The sequence below is a fragment of the Mytilus edulis genome, chromosome 2, assembly GCF_963676685.1.
Source record: "Mytilus edulis chromosome 2, xbMytEdul2.2, whole genome shotgun sequence".
Lineage (NCBI taxonomy): Eukaryota > Metazoa > Mollusca > Bivalvia > Mytilida > Mytilidae > Mytilus > Mytilus edulis.
In genome coordinates this window covers 57,434,179-57,447,224 of record NC_092345.1, presented here as the reverse complement: position 1 = coordinate 57,447,224, position 13,046 = coordinate 57,434,179, and the positions used below count along the sequence as shown (strand labels likewise).

General features: G+C 31.8%; 1 protein-coding gene across 8 annotated transcripts in view; it reads right to left on the bottom strand.

The window, feature by feature from the left end:
* The window catches only part of LOC139512495 (thrombospondin type-1 domain-containing protein 7B-like), a 187,851-nt gene that overhangs the window by 139,405 nt on the left and 35,400 nt on the right, over positions 1–13,046 (bottom strand). For 3 of the 8 annotated variants that reach the window (XM_071300138.1, XM_071300145.1, XM_071300137.1), the window contains exon 3: positions 3,152–3,235. The exons of the other annotated variants lie outside the window; for them this stretch is intronic. The gene's annotated coding sequence lies outside the window, so the exon portion shown is untranslated. The remainder of the gene's footprint in view (positions 1–3,151; positions 3,236–13,046) is intronic. 8 annotated transcript variants of the gene reach the window in all.

Sequence of the window (13,046 nt, the reverse complement as noted above, 5' to 3'; positions counted from 1 at the left end):
AAAAAACATATTTGATATTATAACAAAGTTACTTCTGGCCTTTCGATAAATAACTTTTATCTGTACTTGGAGTTTTGGAGTACAAAATGTGTGGTTGGAACACCAAATGCAGTATTTTGGTTGGCTGATTTCATTAATTATATACCAACATTTTTAGAGTAACTTGGATTTTCATGTTTTAATTATCCAAACTCTTTTTTTTTCAATACATACATATTGTATGAGCTATGCTTTTGATGACCAAATGCGGTCAAATGATTTCTTTTTTATGTTCTATTTGAAGAAATATCAAACCATGCAAGTAAACTTGACATTATGAGAAAAAAAATGCACAGAAATTATGTCACAAAAATATCATTTACAAAATAAGTAAATAAATAAATTATATAACCACAAAACCCTAAGGATGACAACATTCTACTTGTGTTGCAGGTAAGTACTTACTAGAATTAATAATTAAACTACTCAAATAAATTAGCATCAGGTAAGTCAAATCCTTCTGAATTTGATGTAATTGCACAACCATATTTGAACAATATGAATAATTTGAATATTATCTGGGTTATTAAACAGTAACATACAATACATACACATAATTACACTGAATTCATCTTTTAAATTTTGTTCTAAATCATATTTGGCACCAAATTTCAGTATTGAAAACTAAATGACTGGCCTAGATCCAGCCTGTCCTGACTTTATATTAATGATTATCTATTTTATCAATGGATCATAAAGTACTGGTAAGAGACAAGCAATAAAAAACTGGAACATCTCTTGAGACCATTAAAATATCATTATCAGATATTCTACCTTGGTAAAGTTAAAATAACCCAAAAAGTCAATTATATGAACATTAACTAAACAGTGTGCAGTTTTGTACAAGAAGATTGATCGCATGAAAAAGAAAACATAAAAAAAAACCCAAACATTGTTGTTTACATATTTTACTTCTAGAAAAACTAAAAAAGCCTGTGTTGCTCACCTTGGTCTATGTGCATATTAAAAAAAGGACACAGATGGATTCATGACAAAATTGTGTTTTGGTGATGGTGATCTGTTTGTAGATCTTACTTACTTTACTGAACATTATTGCTAGTTACAGTTTTCTCTATCTGTAATGAACTTGGCCTTCTTGTTACAGAGGAAAATATTTTGTAAAAACTTATCAAGATTTACCAAATTAATAACAAGAATGCACACGCTGAAATGTCTCGCCTTCTATACTAATCATTGATATTATGTTGATAGTCCTAAGTATAAAGCTAAGCTTTATTAATTTACAACTGTCACATAAACTTAACATTAACCAAGATATAACTAAACAAAGACCAATGAACCTTGAAAATGAGGTCAAGGTCAGATGAACCATGTCAGGCAGACATGTACAGCTAACAATGCTTCTATACAACATATTATATTATATAATATACATTACTTATAGTTTAAGAAAAATAGACCAAAACGCAAAAACTTAACACTGTGCAATGAACCGTGAAAATGAGGTCATGGTCAAATAAAACCTGTGCGACTGACATGAATATCATAAAATATTTCCATACACCAAATATAGTTGACCCATGGCATATAGTATTAGATAAAAAGACCAAATCTCAAAAACTTAACTTTGACCACTGAACCATGAAAATGAGGTCAAAGTCACATGACATCTGCCCGCTAGACATGTACACCTTACAATCATTCCATACAACAAATATAGTAGACCTATTGCATATAGTATGAGAAAAACAGACCAAAACACAAAAATTTAACTATAACCACTGAACCATGAAAATGAGGTCAAGGTCAGATGACACCTGCCAGTTGGACATGTACACCTTACAGTCCTTCCATACACCGAATATACTAGCCCTTTTGCTTATAGTATCTGAGATATGGACTTGACCACCAAAACTTAACCTTGTTCACTGATCCATGAAATGAGGTCTAGGTCAAGTAAAAACTGTCTGAAGGGCATGAGGACCTTGCAAGGTACGCACATACCAAATATAGCTATCCTATAATTTATAATAAGAGAGAATTTCAAATTACAAAAAAATCTTAACTTTTTTTTCAAGTAGTCACTGAACCAAGAAAATGAGGTCAAGGACATTGGACATGTGACTGACCGAAACTTCGTATCATGAGGCATCTATATACAAAGTATGAAGCATCAAGGTCTTCCACCTTCTAAAATATAAAGTTTTTAAGAAGTTAGATAACACCGCAGCCACCGCTGCCAGATCACTATCCCTATGTTGAGCTGAAGTCGCAGGCTGGACAAAAACCAGTTGGAAAATTGAGGCATCAAACATAAATTTTAAAATCTGTAATTTGATTATTTGACATGCCTAGGTATTATAAAAACCCATGACCAACTGCACTGACCATAAAAAAGGAACATCTAACCCAAAGAAATTAATCAGAAACTTAAAAGAAAAACATCAAACCAAAACAAAAATTGTTTTCAGCCATATTTGAGATATAATTAGGTTTGTTAAAAAAAAGTAACTTTATTTTCCATATAATCGAAGATTCTGTTTTCACTCAAATTAAATTAAAATTCAAAGAGATTACATTATATGGTATAAAAAGGTTTTATTTTAAAACTATTTTAAACTACTTTAGATTTTTCAATCTATTTTAGATTTTATGAATGTACGTTGTACCTAAATGTCACTAGATAACATATATATTGAAGACATTTGTCAACTTTCATAATGACAGCAAAAAAAATTATTGTAGATATTGAAGATAAAGTCATTTTAAATGGTATTTAGTCTTGTGAGACTCCCAGAGTATAATAATGGAGAATATGAAATAATTTCTCTGAAGACGTACAAAATCCAGAGTATGTTTCCTTTTATAGTTACATTGAAGTCACCATAGTCCAGTGTTAAGTTTCACATAAAAATCTTAAGTGTAAAATCAATCTTATGATAAAAAATATTTAGTTGAATTGTTATGGAATATTTTAGACTTACGATAAATTTTACACTTACGATTTTTTGTGAAAAGGACTACTGCTATATGATGTTTATTCAATCATGGTAATCACTGTACAACCTATCAGCATCATTATAAGCAACAGACAGTTATTTCCAATTGTTTTCTGTCTATCTTTGTAACATAACAATAATATCATACTTACAGCTCATATAGATTCAAATATTTTGTCTTCTAATTTTTTCACTGTATACAATAATGATGTTGATGATGGATTGGTGTTAATAATCTGAAACGACAAATATTAAAAGCATATCAGGATAAAACCATGTTAATGAGATAAAATATGAACCCTGCTTTGTACTTAACTGGCTGAGCTGGTTCTAGTTCACAAGGTAACTGCTTGGTAGACATATCTCCTTGGGTTGAAGTCATTAAACTTTGCTCAGTGCTTGGAGCACAAAAAAACATGCTTGAAACATGAAATCCAGCATTTTGATTGGTTTATTTTTGAGCAGGAGTACAAAAAAAATGACTCGAAAGTTTAATGACTTCAAGGCCTTACCTGGATACATTAGTTTGATTCTGAGCTGAATAGTCTTTCTCTTTCTTTGAAATGCACATACTTTGCTTTATGCTTTACAGTGAAGTTCAAAATACCAATTTTTGAGTCTTTTGTTTGACCCTGAGCCTTGTGAACATTACCTTAAACACTTAAGGCCATCGTAAAACCACAAGACCACCAAGACAGATGAAAGAAAAAATAAAATAATGGGCTGATCAATAGCTTATATTACTGTTTGGCTGGCCCGGTTAAAACTCTACTGTGCAATAGTAAGTACTATGAATTTGTTTATTTTTTTCTATGGTACTTATTTTCATGGATTGAGAAAACATTGACTTTTTGTGGATACATTGTTTTTCCACAGGCAGACAACCAGTCTATAAAAATATTTGTTTTTTGTTGAACATTTATTCAATATGTTCAGTTCTTTACAACATGAACCACATAAATATGTACCCCACGAATAACTAGAGGCTCTCAAGAGCCTGTGTCGCTCACCTTGGTCTATGTGCACATTAAACAATGGACACATATAAATTCATGAAAAATTGTGTTTTGGTGATCATGATGTGTTTGTAGATCTTCCTTTACTGGACATTCTTCTTGCTACAATTATCTCTATCTATAATAAACTTGGCCCAGTAATTACAGTGGAAAATATATTCTAAAAATTTACAAAAATTTACAAAAATTTATGAAAATTGTTGAAAAATGAATATAAAGGGCAATAACTCCTTAAGGGGTAAACTGACAATTTTGGTCATGTTGACTTATTTGTAGATCTTACTTTGCTGAACATTATCGCTGTTTACAGTTTATCTCTATCTATTATAATATTGAAGATAATAACCAAAAACTGCATAATTTCCTTAAAATTACTAACTCTGGGGCAGCAACCAAACAACAGGTTGTCTGTTTTGTCTGAAAATTTCAGGGCAGATAGATCTTGACCTGATTAACAATTAATCCCCTGTCAGATTTGCTCTAAATGCTTTGGTTTCAGAGATATAAGCCAAAATATACATTTCGCCCCTATGTACTATTTTTAGCCATGGCGGCCATCTTTGTTGATTGGCAGGGTCACGCCACACATTTATAAAACAAGATACTCAAATGATGATTGTGGCTAAGTTTGGTTAAATTTGGCCCAGTAGTTTCAGAGCAGAAGATTTTTTAAAAGAATACTAAAATTTTAGAAAATTGTTAAAAAATTAACTATAAAGGACAATAACTCCTTAATGGGTCAACTGACAATTTTGGTCATGTTGACTTATTTGTAGATCTTACTTTGCTGAACATTATTGCTGTTTACAGTTTATCTCTATCTATAACCAGATGCTCCGCAGGGCACAGCTTTATACGACCGCAGAGGTTGAACCCTGAACGGTTGGGGCAAGTATGGACACAACATTCAAGCTGGATTCAGCTCTAAATTTGGATTGTGTTAAATAGTTGACACAGTATAGGTTTCTGACACAGAATGAATGTGGTCTAATGAACTTAAAATACTTTTTTTTCCTTTGAGCAATCACTATGCTGTTGAATATTAATCCTCTCAAAAAAATGTTTGAAGAAATTTTCTTTTTATTAATGAAATCTGAAATGAGAAAATTTTAACACCCCCCCCCCCCCCATTTTTTTTTTCACATCCTCCTTCCCCTTTTTCCAAAACTGATCTCAATTCAAATTTCTAATGGAGTTTGCAACAATAACTACTCATTTAAATACATCATAAACTATTAAAATGTAACAAAAGGTGCTTGTTATCACTGAATGGTAAAGATTGTTTTAATTTATCAGTTGGTAGTAAAAGTGAATATACATTGACAATGATTTAAGTTGATTCAACTACTATTCTGGACAAAGAAAGATAACTCCAATCAATTGAAAATTTCTTGCTATTGCACAATATTGTGCAATAAGATATTTCTTGCTATTGCGCAATACTGTGCAATTGAAAATATTTGCTATTGCACAATACTGTGCAATTGAAGATTTCTTGCTATTGTGCAATACTGTGCAATTGAAAATTTCTTGCTATTGCACAATACTGTGCAATTGAAGATTTCTTGCTATTGCTGAATACTGTGCAATTGAAAATTTCTTGCTATTGCACAATGCTTAATATAATAATTTTGGATCCTGATTTGAACCAACTTGAAAACTGGCCCATAATCAAAAATCTAAGTACATGTTTAGATTCAGCATATCAAAAAAGCTCAAGAATTCAATTTTTGTTAAAATCAAACTTAGTTTAATTTTGGACCCTTTGGACTTTAATGTAGACCAATTTAAAAACAGGACTAAAAATTAAGAATCTACATACACAGTAAAATTTGGCATATCAAAGAACCCCAATTATTCAATTTTTGATGAAATCAAACAAAGTTTAATTTGGACCTGATTTGGACCAACTTGAAAACTGGGCCAATAATCAAAAATCTAAGTACATTTTTAGATTCAGCATATCAAAAAAGCTCAAGAGTTCAATTTTTGGTAAAATCAAACTTAGTTTAATTTTGGACCCTTTGGACTTTAATGTAGACCAATTTAAAAACGGGACTAAAAATTAAGAATCTACATACACAGTAAGATTTGGCATATCAAAGAACCCCAATTATTCAATTTTTGATGAAATCAAACAAAGTTTAATTTGGACCCGATTTGGACCAACTTGAAAACTGGGCCAATAATCAAAAATCTAAGTACATTTTCAGATTCAGCATATCAAAGAACCCCAAGGATTCAATTTTTGTCAAAATCAAACTAAGTTTAATTTTGGACCCTTTGGACCTTAATGTAGACCAATTTGAAAACGGGACCAAAAATTAAGAATCTACATACACAGTTAGATTCGGCATATCAAAGAACCCCAATTATTCAATTTTTGATGAAATCAAACTAAGTTCAATTTTGGACCCTTTGGGCCCCTTATTATTCTTAACTGTTGGGACCAAAACTCCCAAAATCAAACGTAACCTTCCTTTAGTGGTCATAAACCTTGTGTTTAAATTTCATAGATTTCTATTTACTTAAACTAAAGTTATTGTGCAAAAACCAAGAATAATGCTTACTTGGGCCCCTTTTTGGCCCCTAATTCCTAAACTGTTCAGACCTCAACTCCCAAAATCAATACCAATCTTCCTTTTGTGGTCATAAACCTTTGTGTTTAAATTTCATTGATTTCTTTTTACTTAAACTAAAGTTATAGTGCGAAAACCAAGAATAATGCTTATTTGGGCCCTTTTTTGGCCCCTTATTCCTAACCTGTTAGAACCAAAACTCCCAAAATCAATCCCAACCTTCCTTTTGTGGTCATAAACCTTGTGTCAAAATTTCATAGATTTCTATTTACTTAAACTTAAGTTATTGTGCGAAAACCAAGAAAATGCTTATTTGGGCCCTTTTTGGCCCCTAATTCCTAAAATGTTGGGATCAAAACTCCCAAAATCAATGTCAACCTTCCTTTTGTGATCATAAACCTTGTGTTAAAATTTCATAGATTTCTATTCACTTTTACTAAAGTTAGAGTGCGAAAACTAAAAGTATTCGGACGACGACGACGACGCAGACGACGACGCCAACGTGATAGCAATATACGACGAAAAATTAAAATTTTTGCAGTCGTATAATAATATTCAAGATAATAAGCACAAGAGTGCACACGCTGAAATGTCTCGCCTTCTATACTAATCATTGATATTATGTTGATAGTCCTAAGTATAAAGCTTTATTACAACTGTCTCATTAACTTAACATTAACCAAAATAACTAAACAAAGACCAATGAACCATGAAAATGAGGTCAAGGTCAGATGAACCATGCCAGGCAGACATGTACAGCTAACAATGCTTCTATACAACATATATAGTTGACCTATTACTTATAGTTTAAGAAAAATTGACCAAAACACAAAAAATTAACACTGCAATGAACCGTGAAAATGAGGTCATGGTCAAAAGAAACCTGCCCTACTGACATAAAGATCATAAAATATTTCCATACACCAAATATAGTTGACCTATGGCATATAGTATTAGATAAATAGACCAAAACTCAAAAACTTAACTTTGACCACTGAACCATGAAAATGAGGTCAAGGTCACATGACATCTGCCCGCTAGACATGTACACCTTACAATCATTCCATACAACAAATATAGTAGACCTATTGCATATAGTATGAAAAAAACAGACCAAAACACAAAAATTTAACTATAACCACTGAACCATGAAAATGAGGTCAAGGTCACATGACATCTGCCCGCTAGACATGTACACCTTACAATCATTCCATACAACAAATACAGTAGACCTATTGCATATAGTATGAAAAAAACAGACCAAAACACAAAAATTTAACTATAACCACTGAACCATGAAAATGAGGTCAAGGTCAGATGACACCTGACAGTTGGACATGTACACCTTACAGTCCTTCCATACACCGAATATACAAGCCCTATTGCTTATAGTATCTGAGATACGGACTTGACCACCAAAACTTAACCTTGTTCACTGATCCATGAAATGAGGTCGAGGTCAAGTGAAAACTGTCTGACAGACATGAGGACCTTGCAAGGTACGCACATATCAAATATAGTTAACCTATTACTTATAATAAGAGAGAATTCAACATTACAAAAAATCTGAACTTTTTTTTCAAGTGGTCACTGAACCATGAAATTGAGGGCAAGGACATTGGACATGTGACTGACGGAAACTTCGTAACATGAGGCATCTATATACAAAGTATGAAGCATCCAGGTCTTCCACCTTCTAAAATATAAAGCTTTTAAGAAGTTAGCTAACACCGCCGCCGTAGCCGCCGCCGCCGCCGGATCACTATCCCTATGTCGAGCTTTCTGCAACAAAAGTTGCAGGCTCGACAAAAAACTGCAAAATTTCCTTAAAATTACTAATTCAGGGACAGCAACCCAACAACGGGTTGTCCGATTTGTCTGAAAATTTCAGGGCACATAGATCTTGACCTAATAGATTATGTCAGATTTGCTCTAAATGCTTTGGTTTTAGAGTTATAAGCCAAAATCTACATTTTAGCCTGATGTTCTATTTTTAGCCATGGTGGCCATCTTGGTTGCTTGGCAGGGTCACACCACACATTTTTTAAACTATATACCCCAATGATGATTGTGGCCAAGTTTGGATTAATTTGGCCAAGTAGTTTCAGAGGAGAAGATTTTTGTAAAAGATTACTAAGATTTACGAAAAATGGTTAAAAATTGACTATAAAGGGCAATAACTCCTAAAGGGGTCAACTGATTATTTTAGTCATGTTGACTTATTTGTAAATCTTACTTTGCTGAACATTATTGCTGTTTACAGTTTATCTCTATCTATAATAATATTCAAGATAATAACCAAAAACAGTAAAATTTCCTTCAAATTATCAAATTAATTCAATCTACTTGGCCAAATTAATCCAAACTTGGCCACAATCATCATTGAGGTATATAGTTTAAAAAATGTGTGGCGTGACCCTGCCAACCAACCAAGATGGCCACCATGGCTAAAAATAGAACATAGGGGTGAAATGTAGATTTTGGCTTATAACTCTAAAACCGCAGCCTTTAGAGCAAATCTGACATGGGATAAAATTGTTTATCAGGTCAAAATCTATCTGCCCTGAAATTTTCAGATGAATCTGACAACCCGTTGTTGGGTTGCTGCCCCTGAATTGGTAATTTTAAGGAAATTTTGCTGTTTTTGGTTATTATCTTGAATATTATTATAGATAGAGATAAACTGTAAACATCAATAATGTTAAGCAAAGTAAGATTTACAAATAAGTCGACATGACGGAAATGGTCAATTGACCCCTAAGGAGTTATTGTCCTTTATAGTCAATTTTTAACAATTTTCATAAAATTTGTAAATTTTTATTAACATTTTCCACTGAAACTACTAGGCCAAGTTCATTATAGATAGAGATGATTGTAAGCAGCAAGACTGTTTAGTAAAGTAAGATGTACAAACACATCACCATAACCAAAACACAATTTTGTCATGAATCCATCTGCTTCCTTTGTTTAATATTCACATAGACCAAGGTGAGCGACGCAGGCTCTTTAGAGCCTCTAGTTTAAAGTGTCTTGAGAATAAGAGTTATTTGTCAGTCTAATGTCTCGAGAATAAGAGTTATTTGTCAGTCTAATGTCTTGGAATAAGAGTTATTTGTCAGTCAGACACTAATCAACAAGTCTGTAATTCAAAAGCAAAGTCAAAATACAAATGATTTCTTTTAACAGTACCCAAAAAAGTGTTGTTACACCAGGAGCTAAAAATATCTTTCCATTTAAAAAAACAAGTTATCATTCTTGTTTTAAAAGTCCCATATTATAATTGTACAAGCAAATAATGAGGCTGTGTTTCATGACATAGAACTGGACAAGAAGACATGCAAAATGTAACATTATATTTCAGAAATTTCAAGTTATAGAAGTTTGCTTTAAGTTTAAATGATATTTTTGGTTAATCTCTTTCCAGAGATAACATGTCACAATCATATATTCAATGGAAAAAAAATACAAAAATGAAACATGGCCGAAAAAAAAAAATTGCTAAACAACAACTTGCACTATATATTTTAACGAAGTGACTGAAAATAAACTGATTTGTCCTATTATGTTCATTTATTACATATCATTATTAATTGCCAGATCTATACAAAATCCACTTATCATTTTACAACTGTATATACCAAACAAATAAGTCAATATCTGCAGGCACATTGCAACAATTGCTAAAAAAAACCATTCAGACAAAATAAATTGAAAAGCATGAATAACAAATAGATGAAGAAGCAGTTGTTGCAAAGAATTTAGTTACAACATTTCAATATTTATCTGATATCTTATTTTCATCATAGACTTAGAGGATTATACATATTTCTGTTATCTAAAATTGGGAGTAGATCATTCCATGGGACAATTAAGGAAACTTCCAAAGAAGTGTCATAGTTGAGACCTTAAGCATTAGTTCCATCTTTTTTTATTCAATGTTTGGAATATTTTTTAAATTCAGTCATATAGTATGATATTTGTACATGTACCACTATTAAAAAACCATACATCCTTTCCAGCAAAATAATCATAACATTATACCTAAATGGATAAATTATGATTGATAACAAAATATATATTCTGGTACAAAATTACAAAAACAGATTGTTATCAGGAGATATAAGTAAAAAAATTACTTAATTGGAGAATGAAAAAATGTCAAGGTATTTAAAAAAAATAATATTCATAAAAGTATTCCTACAATAGTTTTGCAAAAGAATATTGCATCATTCACTTGTTTTTGATGACCAACACTACAAAAGGTCACAAAAGAATTGTAGACAGAAAGATAATGAATGAGAGGGTGGGAAATGGGAGTCAGTGGGGTGGGAACTGGGGAAAGAGGGATCAAAAATAAGGATATTCATGGGTAAACACTTACTTTACTGTTAAAGAAGATTCTGGTTACAGGTATTATGAATCCCGATTCAATAAAATACAGAAAACTTTTTTTTAAATGTGACTTTCATACTCAGCAAGATGCTACAGATGCCACACTGAAAATTTTAATCTTATTTTCATAAAAGAAAATTTACATACAACCTGTTAACTACCAATCTGGTGTATATCATAAACTTTATGTTAAACAGACAATCTTTGTTTATAAACACATATTTTTTTCCTGTGGTAAAGATTAACCTTCAAATAATATGAATACAAGGGTAGGTAGGTGTCAATGAGTGAAAAACATCTATAACAACAGATGAATGTTTGTGGCATAATCTCTTGAGTCAAGTTATGTGACTCATTAAAGATTGACAATAGCGGTTGATCCAGAAATTTTTCATAAAGGGGGAGGGGAGGGCAGGGGGTCACTGACTGCATTAAGAGGGGACCCACTCCAGTCACACTTCAGTGATTTCCTATAAAATCAACAAATTTTTTCCCACCCCCTGGATCCACCTATAGACAACCAAAAATCTGCCATGCATATTTACGTGTGATGGGTTCAATTTCAACTATTTTTTCAAAATTTTATGGAAAACTGAGCCCATGCCTTCATCTTGTCATGATCGCTAATTCCATAAAAAACATATAAAAAAGCTGAGATATAATTACTACACCTCATTGCAGCAGTAAACATCTAAGACACAGATTATTACACACAAAGCTCCTCCTTTGTTTAAATCTTGTCAACTTTTCAGATGTATGATGAATTCCTTGTCTTCCACTTAGAGGCATTTTCCTGTTCACCAAAGCTACTTTGTTCAAACAGCATTGTGAAGTATTTTAATTTTCTATAATGATGTTAATGAAGAGTTTGGGAAATGGATTACCCCTCTACCATTTGATGTTATTTTTGCTTTTTAGATATTCTGCAATTTGTTTCAAGAGCTTTTCCATGCAAGAAATTTTTCTCTTTAGTCTAATGAAATTGTTCAAAGGGATCAAAGATTTTTCTTCCTGTTAGTGAAAACATTTCCATTTGATAGAAAGATGTAAATTAGGAGAATTTAAATTGACAATATTTTACATTTCAAACTCCTCTCAAATGGAAAATGCAGTCATGTTTAAGGTTCAATTATCCGGAAGTTAAATTTCAACCTTACTGTACTTTCAATGATGTATGGTATTTTTTTATGCGTGTACATTTCTTGTTTGCCTTCAATAAAATTCAAGTTGAAGACGCTTTAAACAGTGCATGCTTAATAGTACTTCTTAAATAACCAATAATAAAATATGGTAAGTGAAATGTTCATTCAATATGGCTAACCTTTATCCAAATCCATTCTTTTATAATTCAGGAATGACAAAATTTCAGAGTTACAACAGCAACCATTACATCAGATAGCTATAATATCCTTTATTAAGATTTTTTTAGCAATTATAAAAAAAACAATTTGTAACCCTTCTTTATTCCTTTAATATGTTTTTTTTACATCAAAGTTCTAGTTGATCGATATATGAAATAGACCTACACCATATAAAATTAGGAATTATTGTATAATTATGTACAATCTGATCCTATCTGTGGTGGCAATTGGTAAAAAAAATCTAATGAGACATCTAAGAGGATTTACAGCTTAAATCGAAACCAACACGAATATTAAAGAGACTACACAGGGGTTTCAAAATCTCAAATTTCCACAATGCTTTTGTCGTTTTTGAAAATTAAACGTACCACACAAATGTAAATGTCATAACTGAGATCACTTTTCAAATGAGTGAGTTGAATTGCCTTCAATAAACAACTTACACCAAGCTTTCCACAGTATAAATGTTTAATGTGCTTTTGATTACATAATGACTCTGGAACTGCCATTTTAAAAGGAACATGGCTACTTAATTACTGATTGAGAGAGTTAAGGCTGTGTAACTAGATCTTTCCATTCTCACTTTGTTTTATATCACTATGTAAGAGCAATAAAGAATATAAATCCTATGTATGACAACTCCGCTACATCATGTATTCATTTTTTTAACAAAAAAAGGTTCAGTATAAAACAACTCTA